Source organism: Mercenaria mercenaria, chromosome 10 (assembly GCF_021730395.1).
Source record: "Mercenaria mercenaria strain notata chromosome 10, MADL_Memer_1, whole genome shotgun sequence".
NCBI lineage: Eukaryota > Metazoa > Mollusca > Bivalvia > Venerida > Veneridae > Mercenaria > Mercenaria mercenaria.
In genome coordinates this window covers 54,113,023-54,126,834 of record NC_069370.1, presented here as the reverse complement: position 1 = coordinate 54,126,834, position 13,812 = coordinate 54,113,023, and positions in this window count along the sequence as shown.

The window sequence follows — 13,812 nt, the reverse complement described above, 5'->3', positions numbered from 1 at the left end:
TAAAGTAGTCAAAAATATGCACTGACAAGTACATCTTTTGCCAAAATTAATTATAAGTGCAAGTTTATAAAATTATAATTACTTCCCTTTGTCTATCTGGGTTTACCAAGATAAGATTGAAAATAGATGAATGCTGAAGCAAAACACTGTTTTAAAACTTATAAGTTTTGTTTCAAGTATTTGAAATATCCCAATATTTATCAATTGCAAAATTGATGTAAAATTAGAAATTATATTGAAATCAAAACAAACAGTCCCTTTATTAAAGGAAGGCAATTACAAAATTTCATAAAAGGTAGTAAGATATACTCGCTAAATACATCTCTGACAGAATACATGTATAATGAGAACTGAAAAATGTCATGAACTGTTGTTCAAATATAACAGATCACCTTTAATTATGTTGGCTACTGACTTCCAAACTCCTGACCAGAGTGCACTATTTGAAATCAATATTTATAAATGTTTTTCTTTTTTTTTTGGGGGGGGGGGGGGGGGGGGGGGGGGTTGTGATGGAGGGAAAGGCCCTCAAATACCTTCATCACCTAGAAGAGGATACCAGCTCCCACACTGCCCTTCCCCCCTGCAACATGTGTTTTTTACCCTTTAAATCCTGGGTATGTCCTTGAATAAGAAGGCCCTATATAAACAGACAGCTTAGCTCAACTTGATGCAGAAATGTTTACATTTGCAGTGTGCTGTTCACTGGATATATGGTATAAATGTATAATAATTACAATATGGCCGCCAACTTCAAATCACTTGCCCCTCACTGATATGGGTTCAAGCCTCACTCAGAGCATTGAGGAAGCCAAACAGATGGCTTATGGAAGGTTGGTGGTTCTACCTGAGGTGCCCACTTCCTCCAACAAGTTGCCATATATCTTATAATTGTGTCAGCATGAGGTGAAACCCAACAAAAAAATTAACACTCTATAAATTGCTTCATTGGAACCCACATTTTGATTCTGTATTAATAGCCATACTGTTTTCATGTGTATAAATGATTAAATTACTACTGAGCTTTAAAATAATAAAAAACTAGAAATGTGTCCATGGGACACAGATGCCCCCACTACATGACATTAGTCAGGGGCCAGAACTCCTACAATACTGAATGAATCTGGATGCGAAACCCCAGGTGCACAACTACACATGCTGACCAACATTCCTGTAAACTTTGGTGATTCTAGGTCAAATACTTTTGGGGCTATGCACGACACAACATTAAAATGACCAATTTTTTACGAAGTCAGGGGCCATAACTCCTACATGACTGGATGAATCCGGACGCGAAACCCCAGGTGCACAACTACACATGCTGACCAACATGCCTGTAAAGTTTTGTGACTCTAGGTCATATACTTTTGGAGCTAGGCACGACAAAACATTAAAATGACCAATTTTTACAAAGTCAGGGGCCATAACTTCTACATGAATGAATGAATCCGGACGCGAAACCCCAGGTGCACAACTACACATGCTGACCAACATTCCTGTAAACTTTGGTGATTCTAGGTCAAATACTTTTGGAGCTATGCGTGACACAACATTAAAATGACCAATTTTTTACTAAGTCAGGGGCCATAACTCCTATATGTCTGGATGAATCCAGACGCGAAACCCCAGGTGCACAACTGCACATGCTGACCAACATGCCTGTAAAGTTTTGTGACTCTAGGTCATATACTTTTGGAGCTAGGCACGACACAACATTAAAATGACCAATTTTTACAAAGTCAGGGGCCATAACTTCTACATGACTGAATGGATCCGGACGCAAGACCCCAGGTGCACAACTACACATGCTGACCAACATTCTTGTAAAGTTTTGTGACTCTACGTCAAATACTTTCAGAGCTACGCGCGACACAACATTTTCAGAAGGACGGACGGACGGACGGACAGACGGACAAGAGCAAATCTATATGCCCCCCTCCCAAAGTGGGGGCATAAAAATTGAATGAGATGCTAAAATCAGACATTTCAGCATGCACACAGACAACCACTACTGTTCTTATTTATTGGAAAAATGTATGATTAAAACTGTGATTTCAAGACTAGTCTTTATAATATTTTTCATAGAGGGGAATTTATTTGATTTTTCAAATTCTGTTAGTATCAAAAGAAACTAAATTTAGATTTACTCCTAAGTATGCTGTATTTCAAGTCTGTATTCTGTGTCTATCTGCATCAAGTAGGAAAAGTTCAGTGCAAAATAGGTCCATCTGCAGATGGACTTCTTTTGCACTGAAAAGATCAGTGCAATATACATTGCTACCACCAAACAAGACATCAGTCATCCAACCCATGGACCAGGGCATTATTCAGACTACAAAACTGAAATATAGGAACAGCTAACTCTCCGACGTGGTTGCTGAAATGGAGAACTGTCCAACAAAGACTGGAACCCAGTTACTGAAGGACATGACAGTCCTACAGACCATCTACTGGAACAAGAGGACCATGATGGTCCTGAATCGCTCACCTCTTCCCATATGACCCAGTTTTGAGTATGACGTCATTTTTTCTATTATCTGACATAGTGACCTAGTTTTTGAGCTCATGTGACCCAGTTTTGAACTTGACCTAGATATTATCAAGATAAAAATTCTGACCAATTTTCATGAAGATCCATTGAAAAATATGGTCTCTAGAGAGGTCAAAAGATTTTAATAATTTTAGACCTACTGACCTAGTTTTTGACCGCAGTTGACCCAGTTTCAAATTTGACTTAGATATCATCAAGATGAACATTCAGACCAACTTTCATACAGATCCCATGAAAAGTATGGCCTCTAGAGAGGTCACAAGGTTTTTTTATTATTTGACCTACTGACCTAGTTTTTTATGGCATGTGACCCAGTTTCAAACTTGACCTAGATATCATCAAGATGAACATTCTGACCAATTTTTATGGAGATCCATTCACAAGTATGGTCTCTAGAGAGGTCACAAGGTTTTTTCTATTTTTAGACCTAATGACCTAGTTTTTGACCGCACATGACCCTGTTTCGAACTGGACCTAGATATCATCAAGATGAACATTCAGACCAATTTTCATACAGATCCCATGAAAAATATGGCCTTTAGAGAGGTCACAAGGTTTTTCTATTATTTGACCTACTGACCTAGTTTTTGATGGCACATGACCCACTTTCAAACTTGACCTAGATATCATCAAGATGAACATTCAAACCAATTTTCATACAGATCCCATGAAAAATATGGCCTCTAGAGAGGTCACAAGGTTTTTCTATTATTTGACCTACTGACCTAGTTTTTGACCGCACATGACCCACTTTCGAACTTGGCCTAGATATCATCAAGGTGAACATTCTGACCAATTTTCATGAAGATCTTATGAAATATATGGCCTCTAGAGAGGTCACAAGGTTTTTCTATTTTTAGACCTACTGACCTAGTTTTTGTCCGCACATGACCCAGTTTCGAACTTGACCTAGATATCATCAAGATGAACATTCAGACCAACTTTCATACATATCCCATGAAAAATATGGCCTCTAGAGAGGTCACAAGGTTTTTCTATTATTTGGCCTACTGACCTAGTTTTTGATGGCACGTGACCCAGTTTCGAACTTGACCTAGATATTATCAAGGTGAACGTTCTCACTAATTTTCATGAAGATCTTGTGAAATATATGGCCTCTAGAGAGGTCACAAGGTTTTTCTATTTTTAGACCTACTGACCTAGTTTTTGATGGCACGTGACCCAGTTTCGAACTTGACCTAGATATCATCAAGGTGAACATTCTGACCATGTTTCATGAAGATCTTGTGAAATATATGGCCTCTAGAGAGGTCACAAGGTTTTTCTATTTTTAGACCTACTGACCTAGTTTTTGAAGGCACGTGACCCAGTTTCGAACTTGACCTAGATATCATCAAGATGAACATTCTGACCAACTTTCATAAAGATCCCATGAAAAATGTTACCTCTAGAGTGGTCACAAGCAAAAGTTTACGGACGGACGCACGCACGCACGGACGGACGACGGACGACGGACACCGCGCGATCACAAAAGCTCACCTTGTCACTTTGTGACAGGTGAGCTAATAAAAAGGCTTGGAAGGACATCAAGGAGGAAACCATTCAGAAGTGCTTTTTAAACTCTGGAGTTAATGTGTTGTTATGTGATAACAATGATGAAAGTGATGATAGTGTCAATGCTGAGGCAAGTGAGCCCGAGATCAGCATCAGTGACTCACTTGTTGAACAGGACAACACCTGCCCTCTGTCTGTGCACATAAAGACACGGCAACTCTTTGACTGCGATTTCATGGATTTACTCAAAATCGACAGTGATTCCGCAATATGTGATACAGACATGAGCAAATGGGTCAAAACTACACAAGAAATTCTTCAGGATGTCAGTGACAGTGAAGAGGTTCAGGAACCGACCCGTGTCCCTATTAGCCTCATTGAGGCCACTGACTGTATTGCCAGGCTAAAAGAATTTGCTATTGAAAAGGGACAGCAAGAATGTTTAATTGAAAGATTAATGAATTAATGTAATGAACTATGAAGGCATTCACTGGTTTTAGGCTTCAGACTGGTGTAAAACAGAACAAAATCAGTAATTTCTTTTGGTAGACTGAACCCGTGTTGAAAACATGAATGACACTGTGTTGAGATTGAACAGTTCATCAATACAAAATGTACATTTATAGATGTGACACTACTGTTGTACCATGAAGTCGATAAAATTCAACACAATTTCGTTTTCATTTTTATACAATATACATAAAAGATAAACCTGTTTGTACTGTTAATTCCTTTTTTATTCATTTGACTGCTTAAATTACATGCACACTTGTGCATGTACATACAATGACAATCCCTAAAAGTGACCGCTTTTATGGAAACTTAAGTATTCGATACATGAACTTGACTGCATTGTAACCAATTGTTTTGCAGACATGTATACTTTACTGCCTGCATGGGAATACTTCACTGCCTGCATGGGAATCTTAATACTTGACAGCATTTGAATCAAATGTATTGGACACATACATTTAAATGCACAGGAATCTTATGGTATGCATTGGATTAATGTTCTTGACTGCACTGGAATTGAAAGTATCAGATAAATATACTTGAATGCATTAGAATCTTTAGCACTGGATACCTTTTCTCGACATCTGAATCTAATGTACCTGACTGCATTATTGGTGACACAAACTTGACCACGCTGAAATTCTAAGTATTGGCTACATATACTTACTTTGAAACTTTTTATTTGAACTACTGATCTTATTGTAGACTACATTTGAATCTAACATCTTGAATCTAATGTATTTGGTACCAGACTACATCTGAATCTAATGTATTTGGTACCAGACTACATTTGAATCTAATGTATTTGGTACCGGACTACATTTGAATCTAATTTATTTGGCACCTGACTACATTAGAATCAAATGTATTTGGTACCTGACTGCATTTTGAATCTAATGTATCTGGTACCTGACTACAATTGATTCTAATGTATCTGACACATTTGAATTTACTGTATTTGGTACCTGACTGCATTTGAATCTACTGTATTTGGTACCTGACTGCGTTTGAATCTAATGTATTTGGTACCTGACTACATTTGAATCTAATGTATTTGGTACCTGAATACATTTGAATCTAATGTATTTGGTACCTGACTGCATTTGGATCTAATGCACTGAGCACCTGACTTGAGAGCATTGCATATTGGACATAATGCCCTAGTCTGCTTCCTTAAAGGTCCAATACTAAGGAAAGTGAACATTTTAATTTCTTTTAAAAAGCACAGAAACTATTTCATTTTATTGGAAAATGAAAGTTGGTATGTAGAAATTCGAAATAAATCACAGTATATGTACAATTATTTTTCTATGAAGTATGAAGAAAGTTAAAAAGACCTGGGGGGTCATTCTGTCGATTCATTGAAATTTCAACATAATACACATACATTTCTTTGAGTTCCAAAGACCTTCTGTAAATTTTGACCTGCCAATCTTCATTATTTAGTGTCTTGCAGAAGTCTATGCACTGGCTATGGAAAAAAATTGCCAACTCACTTTCCCTTAGTAATGGACCTTTAAGAAAACCAGAAATGATTCACTGATAAGATATGAGATGATGCCCTGTCATTATCCCAACTGCTTTAGAATCTACCAACTAGCACTTCATTTTGAATGCAGAAACGAAAAAGCAAAACTACCATGTTTTTTGTTTTCATTTAAGATTCCATTTAAACATGATGAAATCACTCAGTTGCATATAAGATAATAACTTTCAATTCCTTTTCATTACTTCATAGTTTATTACTTCAATGTATATCTTAGATGTATTGGAATGCAATGTACACTTCCTAATAACAAGAGCTGTCACTAATGGTGACAAATGCCCCCGCAGCACCTTGACCTTTGACCTGGTGACTTCGACCTTTGACCTGGTGACCCCAGTCTGTAGGGGTGGTGAACTCAATAAGTACTATCAGCATGTGAAGTTTGAAGGTCCTGGGTGAAGTGGTTCGCGAGTAAAGTGCCTTCATGCAAAAAGTTAACGTTAGCCCCTGTGACCTTGACCTTTGACCTGGTGACCCCAAAGTCAATAGAGGTAGTGTAATCAGTAAGTATTATCAGCATGTGAAGTTTTAAGGTCCTGGATGCAGTGGTTCGCGAGTAAAGTGCCTTCATGCAAAAAGTTAACGTTGGCCCCTGTGACCTTGACCTTTGACCTGGTGACCCAGAAGTCAGTAGGGGTGGTGTACTCAATAAGTAATATCAGCACGTGAAGTTTGAAGGTCCTGAGTGCAGTGGTTCGCGAGTAAAGTGCCTTCATGCAAAAATTTAACGTTGGCTTCTGTGACCTTGACCTTTGATCTGGTGACCCCAAAGTCAATAGGGGTGGTGTACTCAATAAGTACTATCAGCATGTGAAGTTTGAAGGTCTTGGGTGCAGTGGTTCCTAAGTAAAGTGCCTTCATGCAAAAAGTTAACGTTGTGACGAACGAACGAACAAAAACTAACGAATGGACGGACAGTTGAAAACAAATATGCCTCCCTTTGGGGGCATAAAAAACCCCTAAGCTGAAATATCATAGACCATTCTAAAGATATCTTTTCAGGACAAAAATATTCCCTCTCTTTTTGATACACTCTCCATGATGGCCTGTTGGAGGGAAATGTATTTGCAATTCCCATCCTCAAGTAAACTGTGACTTTCACCTTTGACTGAATGACACAAAAACAGTAATGGGTCATCTACTTACCATAGACATTTGTTGATCATATGCCAAAGTGTTCCCCAGCTATACATCTTGAACCATTTTTCATCTCGAGGTCATTATGACCTTGACACTTTGGCCTCCCAACACCAAAACAACAGAGGTTATGTTCTGACCATAGACAATCAATGGCTGAACCATTTTCCAGCAGCTGATAAGAAACCATAGATAGTCCCGATGTCATTGTGACCTTTACCCTTGCCCTTCTGACCCTCAAAACAGAAAGGTTATCTACTTACCATAAGCAATAACCATCTGAAGATTATTAATGCTAAGCTTAAAAGCTTTCTCCAGTTTTTGACAGTAAACCATTTTCAGTTCGAAGGTCACTGACTTTAACTATCGACTCCAGATCACCCAGATCAACAGGGGTCATCTACTGATATCAGGCAATCACTCTAAAAAATCTCATGGATGTAAGCAAAAGCATTCTCTGGCTAAAAAAATCCTTTTAGTCTTGTGGTTCACTGTGACACTGACCTTTTACCTACTGACTTAAAGGGTCCTATGGTAACTACATTCAATCATCTTACCAAGTTTGATCTCTGTAGGCCTAGCCATTCTCCGGTTTTTGATACAAATTTAAATTGTGTAGTCTCAATATCACTCTGATGATTGACCTCTCAAAACAAGAGGGGGCATCAACTGACCACATACAACTACCCTTTGTACTTTTGATCAGTGAAGTGTAAGTTACTGATAAGGAACTAAACTGTCTACTTATAAACACAATCATGTATGTGTTCTTGATGTTTTTGTAAAGCACTTTTGAACGTACATATTTTGTATGAAAAGAGTGCTATATAAGTTAGGTATAATAATAATAATAATAAACACACATACAGACATAAGCAAACCGGTAAATGGTGACCTTGACCTTTTAGCTGTCAGTAATGGACATGTCTCTTGCCATACACATTTAGGCCAAAGTATCTGAATATTCAGCCATATAAAAAAAGCAACAGACTGAACAATAAAAATTAAATCAAATTTTTTGACTTTTCTGAGCCAATTACTGTCACAGTAATTATTCCGATTTTTAAAATATTCCTACTTACTGTGCAAACTAGCGACAGTATCTCACTTTCAACTAATTCAAGGGTCGTTAACTCCAAAGCAAATATAATATGTCCATCTTTGAATATGGAGGTACATAGTATTAGTTTGAATAAGTTCTAAGAAAAAATTATCTAGTTATTGAGCAGTCATTGGAAATTTTGACCAATCCAAGGAGCAGTAACTCTGAAGTCCCCTAATCCAAACTTGACATCAATATAGATGCCATATAATTTGTGTAATTACTGAAATTTTGAACCTGGTGAAGAAATGTGAATGTATCAAGACAGATATTAAACTATTTTTTAAAAATATTTTTAGACACTTTTGAGAAAATATACTAACTTGGAATTTTTAATAAATTTCTTAAATGGTGAAAAGTCACAATACCACATTCAATTATACAGCATAGGGATTTTGTTAACAGAGAGAACAAATTAATAAAACCTAAACCAAAAATCAAATTGCCATGAAAGTAAACTACAAGAGAAAACTACTTGATTTGTTGGATTTATCTCAAATTACTTGCATTAATTTTGTTCTGTAGTAAAAAAATCATTTCTAAAAGTTTAAACATACATACCAGTATTTATTTCTTTTCCCATTTTTAAAATTTAAAAGAATATAACAATTAACAGGTACAGTTATTTTGTTATTTACTGTAAAATTAACATTTATGATTGTGAAAACCTGACTTTTCAATAACTGCTGTACTTAGAAAACTTACATTTGATTCTATTTTAAATTTATTACCTTTTATGTCACATCTAAATCTTATGAAGTATCATTTAAGAAGACCTAACTTACCTTTAAGTGAATGATGCCTCAGCATCTCTTTTCTTTGGTCTTTGCTGAAAAACGATACCTTGCCTGTATGCCTCTTTGCCAACACTCTGTGTGCCTCAGCTCTTTTCTGAAACTCTGTAAGCCTCAGCTCTTTGCCTCAGCTTGGTGTACCTCGGCTGTTTGATGAACCTCTGTCTGTCTCAGTTCTTTGCTGAAACTCCATCTGCCTTAACTCTTTGCTGAGTCTCTGTGTGCCTCAGCTCTTCTAAAACTCTATCTGTGTTATCTTTGCTAAAACTTTTGTTTGCCTCAACTCTGTTAAAAATCTAACTAAGCTCTTGGCTAAAACCCTGCCTGCTTCAGCTTTGCTTAAACTCTATCTACTTTGATGGAACTCCTGTCTGTCTCAGCTCTATACCATTTTCAGATTTTCTAAATTGTTGCATACTTATTTTTCCTCCCTGTTGTCATTTTTGTCCATACAGGATATTTCTTGACATTTCGTCCCTGCTTCACAATTATACCCCCATAAAATGTAATATTTGTCACACGTTATATCTGCTTCCATATGTCTAAGCCCCATAGGCGAGGTTTTCTGAATGCAATTTGCCTGTACAAAGACTCAGCTGTATTATCATCAACTGGCACACACATCTTTGTTTTTATCTGGAAATAAATTTTCATATGATTATGACAAAACATAAAACAACAGCTCTGCCAAGCGGGGCAATATATGCCCAAAAGGTTACATCAGAGGATGGGAGCAAAATTTAAAGGACTTGAAGTGTGAAGCCCAAAGGACAGGAACAACTAAGGGAAGAAATTCCAAAAATATTCTTAGTCCACAAAAAAAAACAAGAGGGTCATGATGACCCTGGTTGCTCACCTGAGTAAATGAGCTACATGTTTCAAATGTCATACCACAGGAGTCTGAAATTCTATCAATAAGACCATAAAAGTCTATCTTTACAAAAAATACCCCCTATATATATAAAATAAACACCAGGAATGAAACGTTAAAAACCCAGGGTCCCCTGAAAATACGCACGGAACACAGGGTGATTGCAATTTAGCGAGCGTAGTTAAGAAATAACACTAAAATACACCTACCACACCCGACAGCATTCAAATCTGATACACTTCACAAGAGTAATCAGATATTTTCTGAGGTTTTCTGAGATTTTCAGCTGTCGCCGAAGCCATTCGCTGACGTCACAACAACAACAACAACAATTACAGCGCCGAGATAAAGATAAAATACTTATTTTATCCTTTAAAATTTGTACATCGAGTAAATAAGTATTAGAATATTTATATGTTTACATCAGTCTATAATATCCCCTAAATTCCTTTTGCAATAAAAAGATATGTTACAAAATTTGATTGGGAAAACCCGTAAAGGGAGGTTACTCTTGGGATAATCCATTTTACGATGCAGCGGAATATCTAAATTTCAGTAGTAAAATTTGATACTTGGTGTACAATGACTTTTTTATATGAATAGAGCAATATGAAAATGTCTGTTATGTAATTTGAAGGTAAGACAGTACGGGAATTGCTACTTTCTAATTTTATCCCGGTGCTGTAATTGTTGTTATTGTTGTGACGTCAGCGAATGGCTTCGGCGACAGCTGAAAATCTCAGAAAACCTCAGAAAATGTCTGATTACTCTTGTAAAGTGTATCAGATTTAAATTATGTCAAGTGTGGTAGGTGTATTTTAATGTTATTTCTTAACTACGCTCGCTAAATTGCGATCACCCTGTGTTCTGTGTGTATTTTCAGGGGACCCTGGGTTTTTGACGTTTCATTCCTGGTGTTTATTTTATATATATAGGGGGTATTTTTTGTAAAGATAGACTTCTATGGTCTTATTGATAGAATTTCAGACTCCTGTGGTCTTACTGATGAAAAAATATTAAGAAAGTCAGTAGGTCACATTCATGGTCAATGAAATTCAGTTTTACAACTTGTGTGCAAAACTGTGTATGTCATCAAAATTTCAAGGCTGTATCTTAAAAAACAAGAAAGTAGGTCAGAAGGTCAAGGTCACAGTCAAGTGACACCATATATTACTTGGGGTCATCAGGTAATTATAATTAAACAGTCTTGGAAATAGGATCAGATGATTTTTTAAGTATTTTTCCTATATAACTCACATAATAACTAAGTGACCACAGGGCGGGGCCTCTTTTAAACCCAGGGGCATAATTTGAACAATTTTGGTAGAGAACTACTAGACAATGCATCATACCAAATATCAAAAGCCTAGGTCGTATGGTTTCAGACAAGAAGATTTTTAAAGCTTTTTGCTATACAAGTCTACATAAAACTTGGGACCTCCAGGGAAGGGCCTCTTTTCACCCAAGGGGTACAACTTGAACAATTTTGGTTGAGGACCATAAGACAATGCTACAAACCAAATATCAAAGGCCTAAGTGTTGTGGTTTCAGACAAGAAGGTTTTTAAACTTTTTTCCTATATAAGTCTATGTAAAACTTGGGACCCCCAGGGCGGGGCCATATTTGACCCTAGGGGGATAATTTGAACAATGTTGATAGAGGACCACTAGATGATGCTACATACCAAATATCAAAGCCCTAGGCCATGTGGTTTTGTACAAGAAGATTTTCAAATTTTTTCCTATGTAAGTCTATATAAACCATGTGACCCCCCGGGACGGAGCCATATTTGAACCTAGGGGGATAATTTGAACAATCTTGGTAGAGGACCACTAGATGATGCTACAAACCAAATATCAAAGCCCTAGGCCATGTGGTTTTGTACAAGAAGATTTTCAAAGTTTTTCCTGTATAAGTCTATATAAACCATGTGACCCCCCAGGACGGGGCCATATTTGACCCTAGGGGGATAATTTGAACAATCTTGGTATATGACCACTAGATGATGCTACATACCAAATATCAAAGACCTAGGCCATGTGGTTTCTTACAAGAAGATTTTCAAAGTTATCCCTATATAAGTCTATATAAACCATATGACCCACAGGGGGGGGGGGGCATATTTGAATATTTGACACTAGGGGATAATTTGAACAATTTTGTATATAAGTCTATATAAACCATGTGACCCCCCCGGGGGGCCATATTTGACCCTAGGGGGATAATTTGAACTATTTTGGTAGAGGACCACTAGATGATGCTACACACGATATCTAAGCCCTAGGCCCTGTGGTTTTGGACAAGAAGATTTTTAAAAATTTTCCTTTCAGTTGCCATGGCAACCGTAGTTCTGCATGGAATTCAATTCTTTGAATAATTTTGAAAGGGGGCCACCAAAGAATCATTCCTGTGAAGTTTGGTATAATTCTGCGCAGTGGTTTAAGAAGATTTTTTTAGAAATTGTTGACGGATGACGCACGACGGACATCAAGCGGTCACAATAGCTCACCTTGTCACTTCGTGACAGGTGAGCTAAAAATTCTTACAAGGTAAAGGTATGTCAAAATACACCTAAAAATTGGATGTACCATTCATGTTGTTCCACAGAAAAGTGGTCCCGTTTTTCCCGTTTTTGCGGCCAATAACAAAAAAGTTTCAAAATAAGCTATGTATAGTAACATAAAAGGGAGGTAATTCAATTGTTTTTATTGTATATGAACAAAAGAGGGATCTGCCAAATAAAAACAAGAGGACCATGATGGTCCTGAATCGCTCACCTGTCCCAACATGACCCAGTTTTGAACTGAGTATGACGTCATTTTTTTCTATTATTTGACATAGTGACCCAGTTTTTGACCTCATGTGACCCAGTTTTGAACCTGACCTAGATATCATCAAGATGAACATTCTGACCAACTTTCATACAGATCCCATGAAAAATATGGCCTCTAGAGAGGTCACAAGGTTTTTTCATTATTTGACCTACTGACCTAGTTATTGATGGCACGTGACCCAGTTTCAAACTTGACCTAGATACAATCAAGATGAACATTCTGACCAATTTTCATGAAGATCCATTCAAAAGTATAGCCTCCAGAGAGGTCACAATGTTTTTCTATTTTTAGACCTAATGACCTAGTTTTTGACCGCAGCTAACCAAGTTTCGAACTTGACCTAGATATCATCAAGATAAACATTCAGACCAACTTTCATACAGATTCCATGAAAAATATGGCCTCTACAGAGGTCACAAGGGTTTTCTATTATTTGACCTACTGACCTAGTTTCTGATGGCACGTGACCCAGTTTCAAACTTGACCTAGATATCATCAAGATGAACATTCAGACCAACTTTCATACAGATCCCATGATAAATATGGCCTCTAGAGAGGTCACAAGGTTTTTCTATAATTTGACCTACTGACCTAGTTTTTGAAGGCATGTGACCTAGTTTCGAACTTGACCTAGATATCATCAAGATGAACATTCTGACCAACTTTCATAAAGATCCCATGAAAAATGTGACTTCTAGAGTGGTCACAAGCAAAAGTTTACGCACGGACGGACGCACGGATGACGAAAACTGCGCGATCACAAAAGCTCACACTGTCACTTTGTGACATGTGAGCTAACAAGAGCACTGCAATGCAGAGAAATAAAACCAAAGTAGTCATATATGACCTTTGACCCCTAAGTGTGACTTTGACCTTGAAGCAAGTCATCAGGGGTCCTGAAATAAGCTGTCCGAGTTGTCTGATTTGTAGATTCCTCGGTCCAGACAAG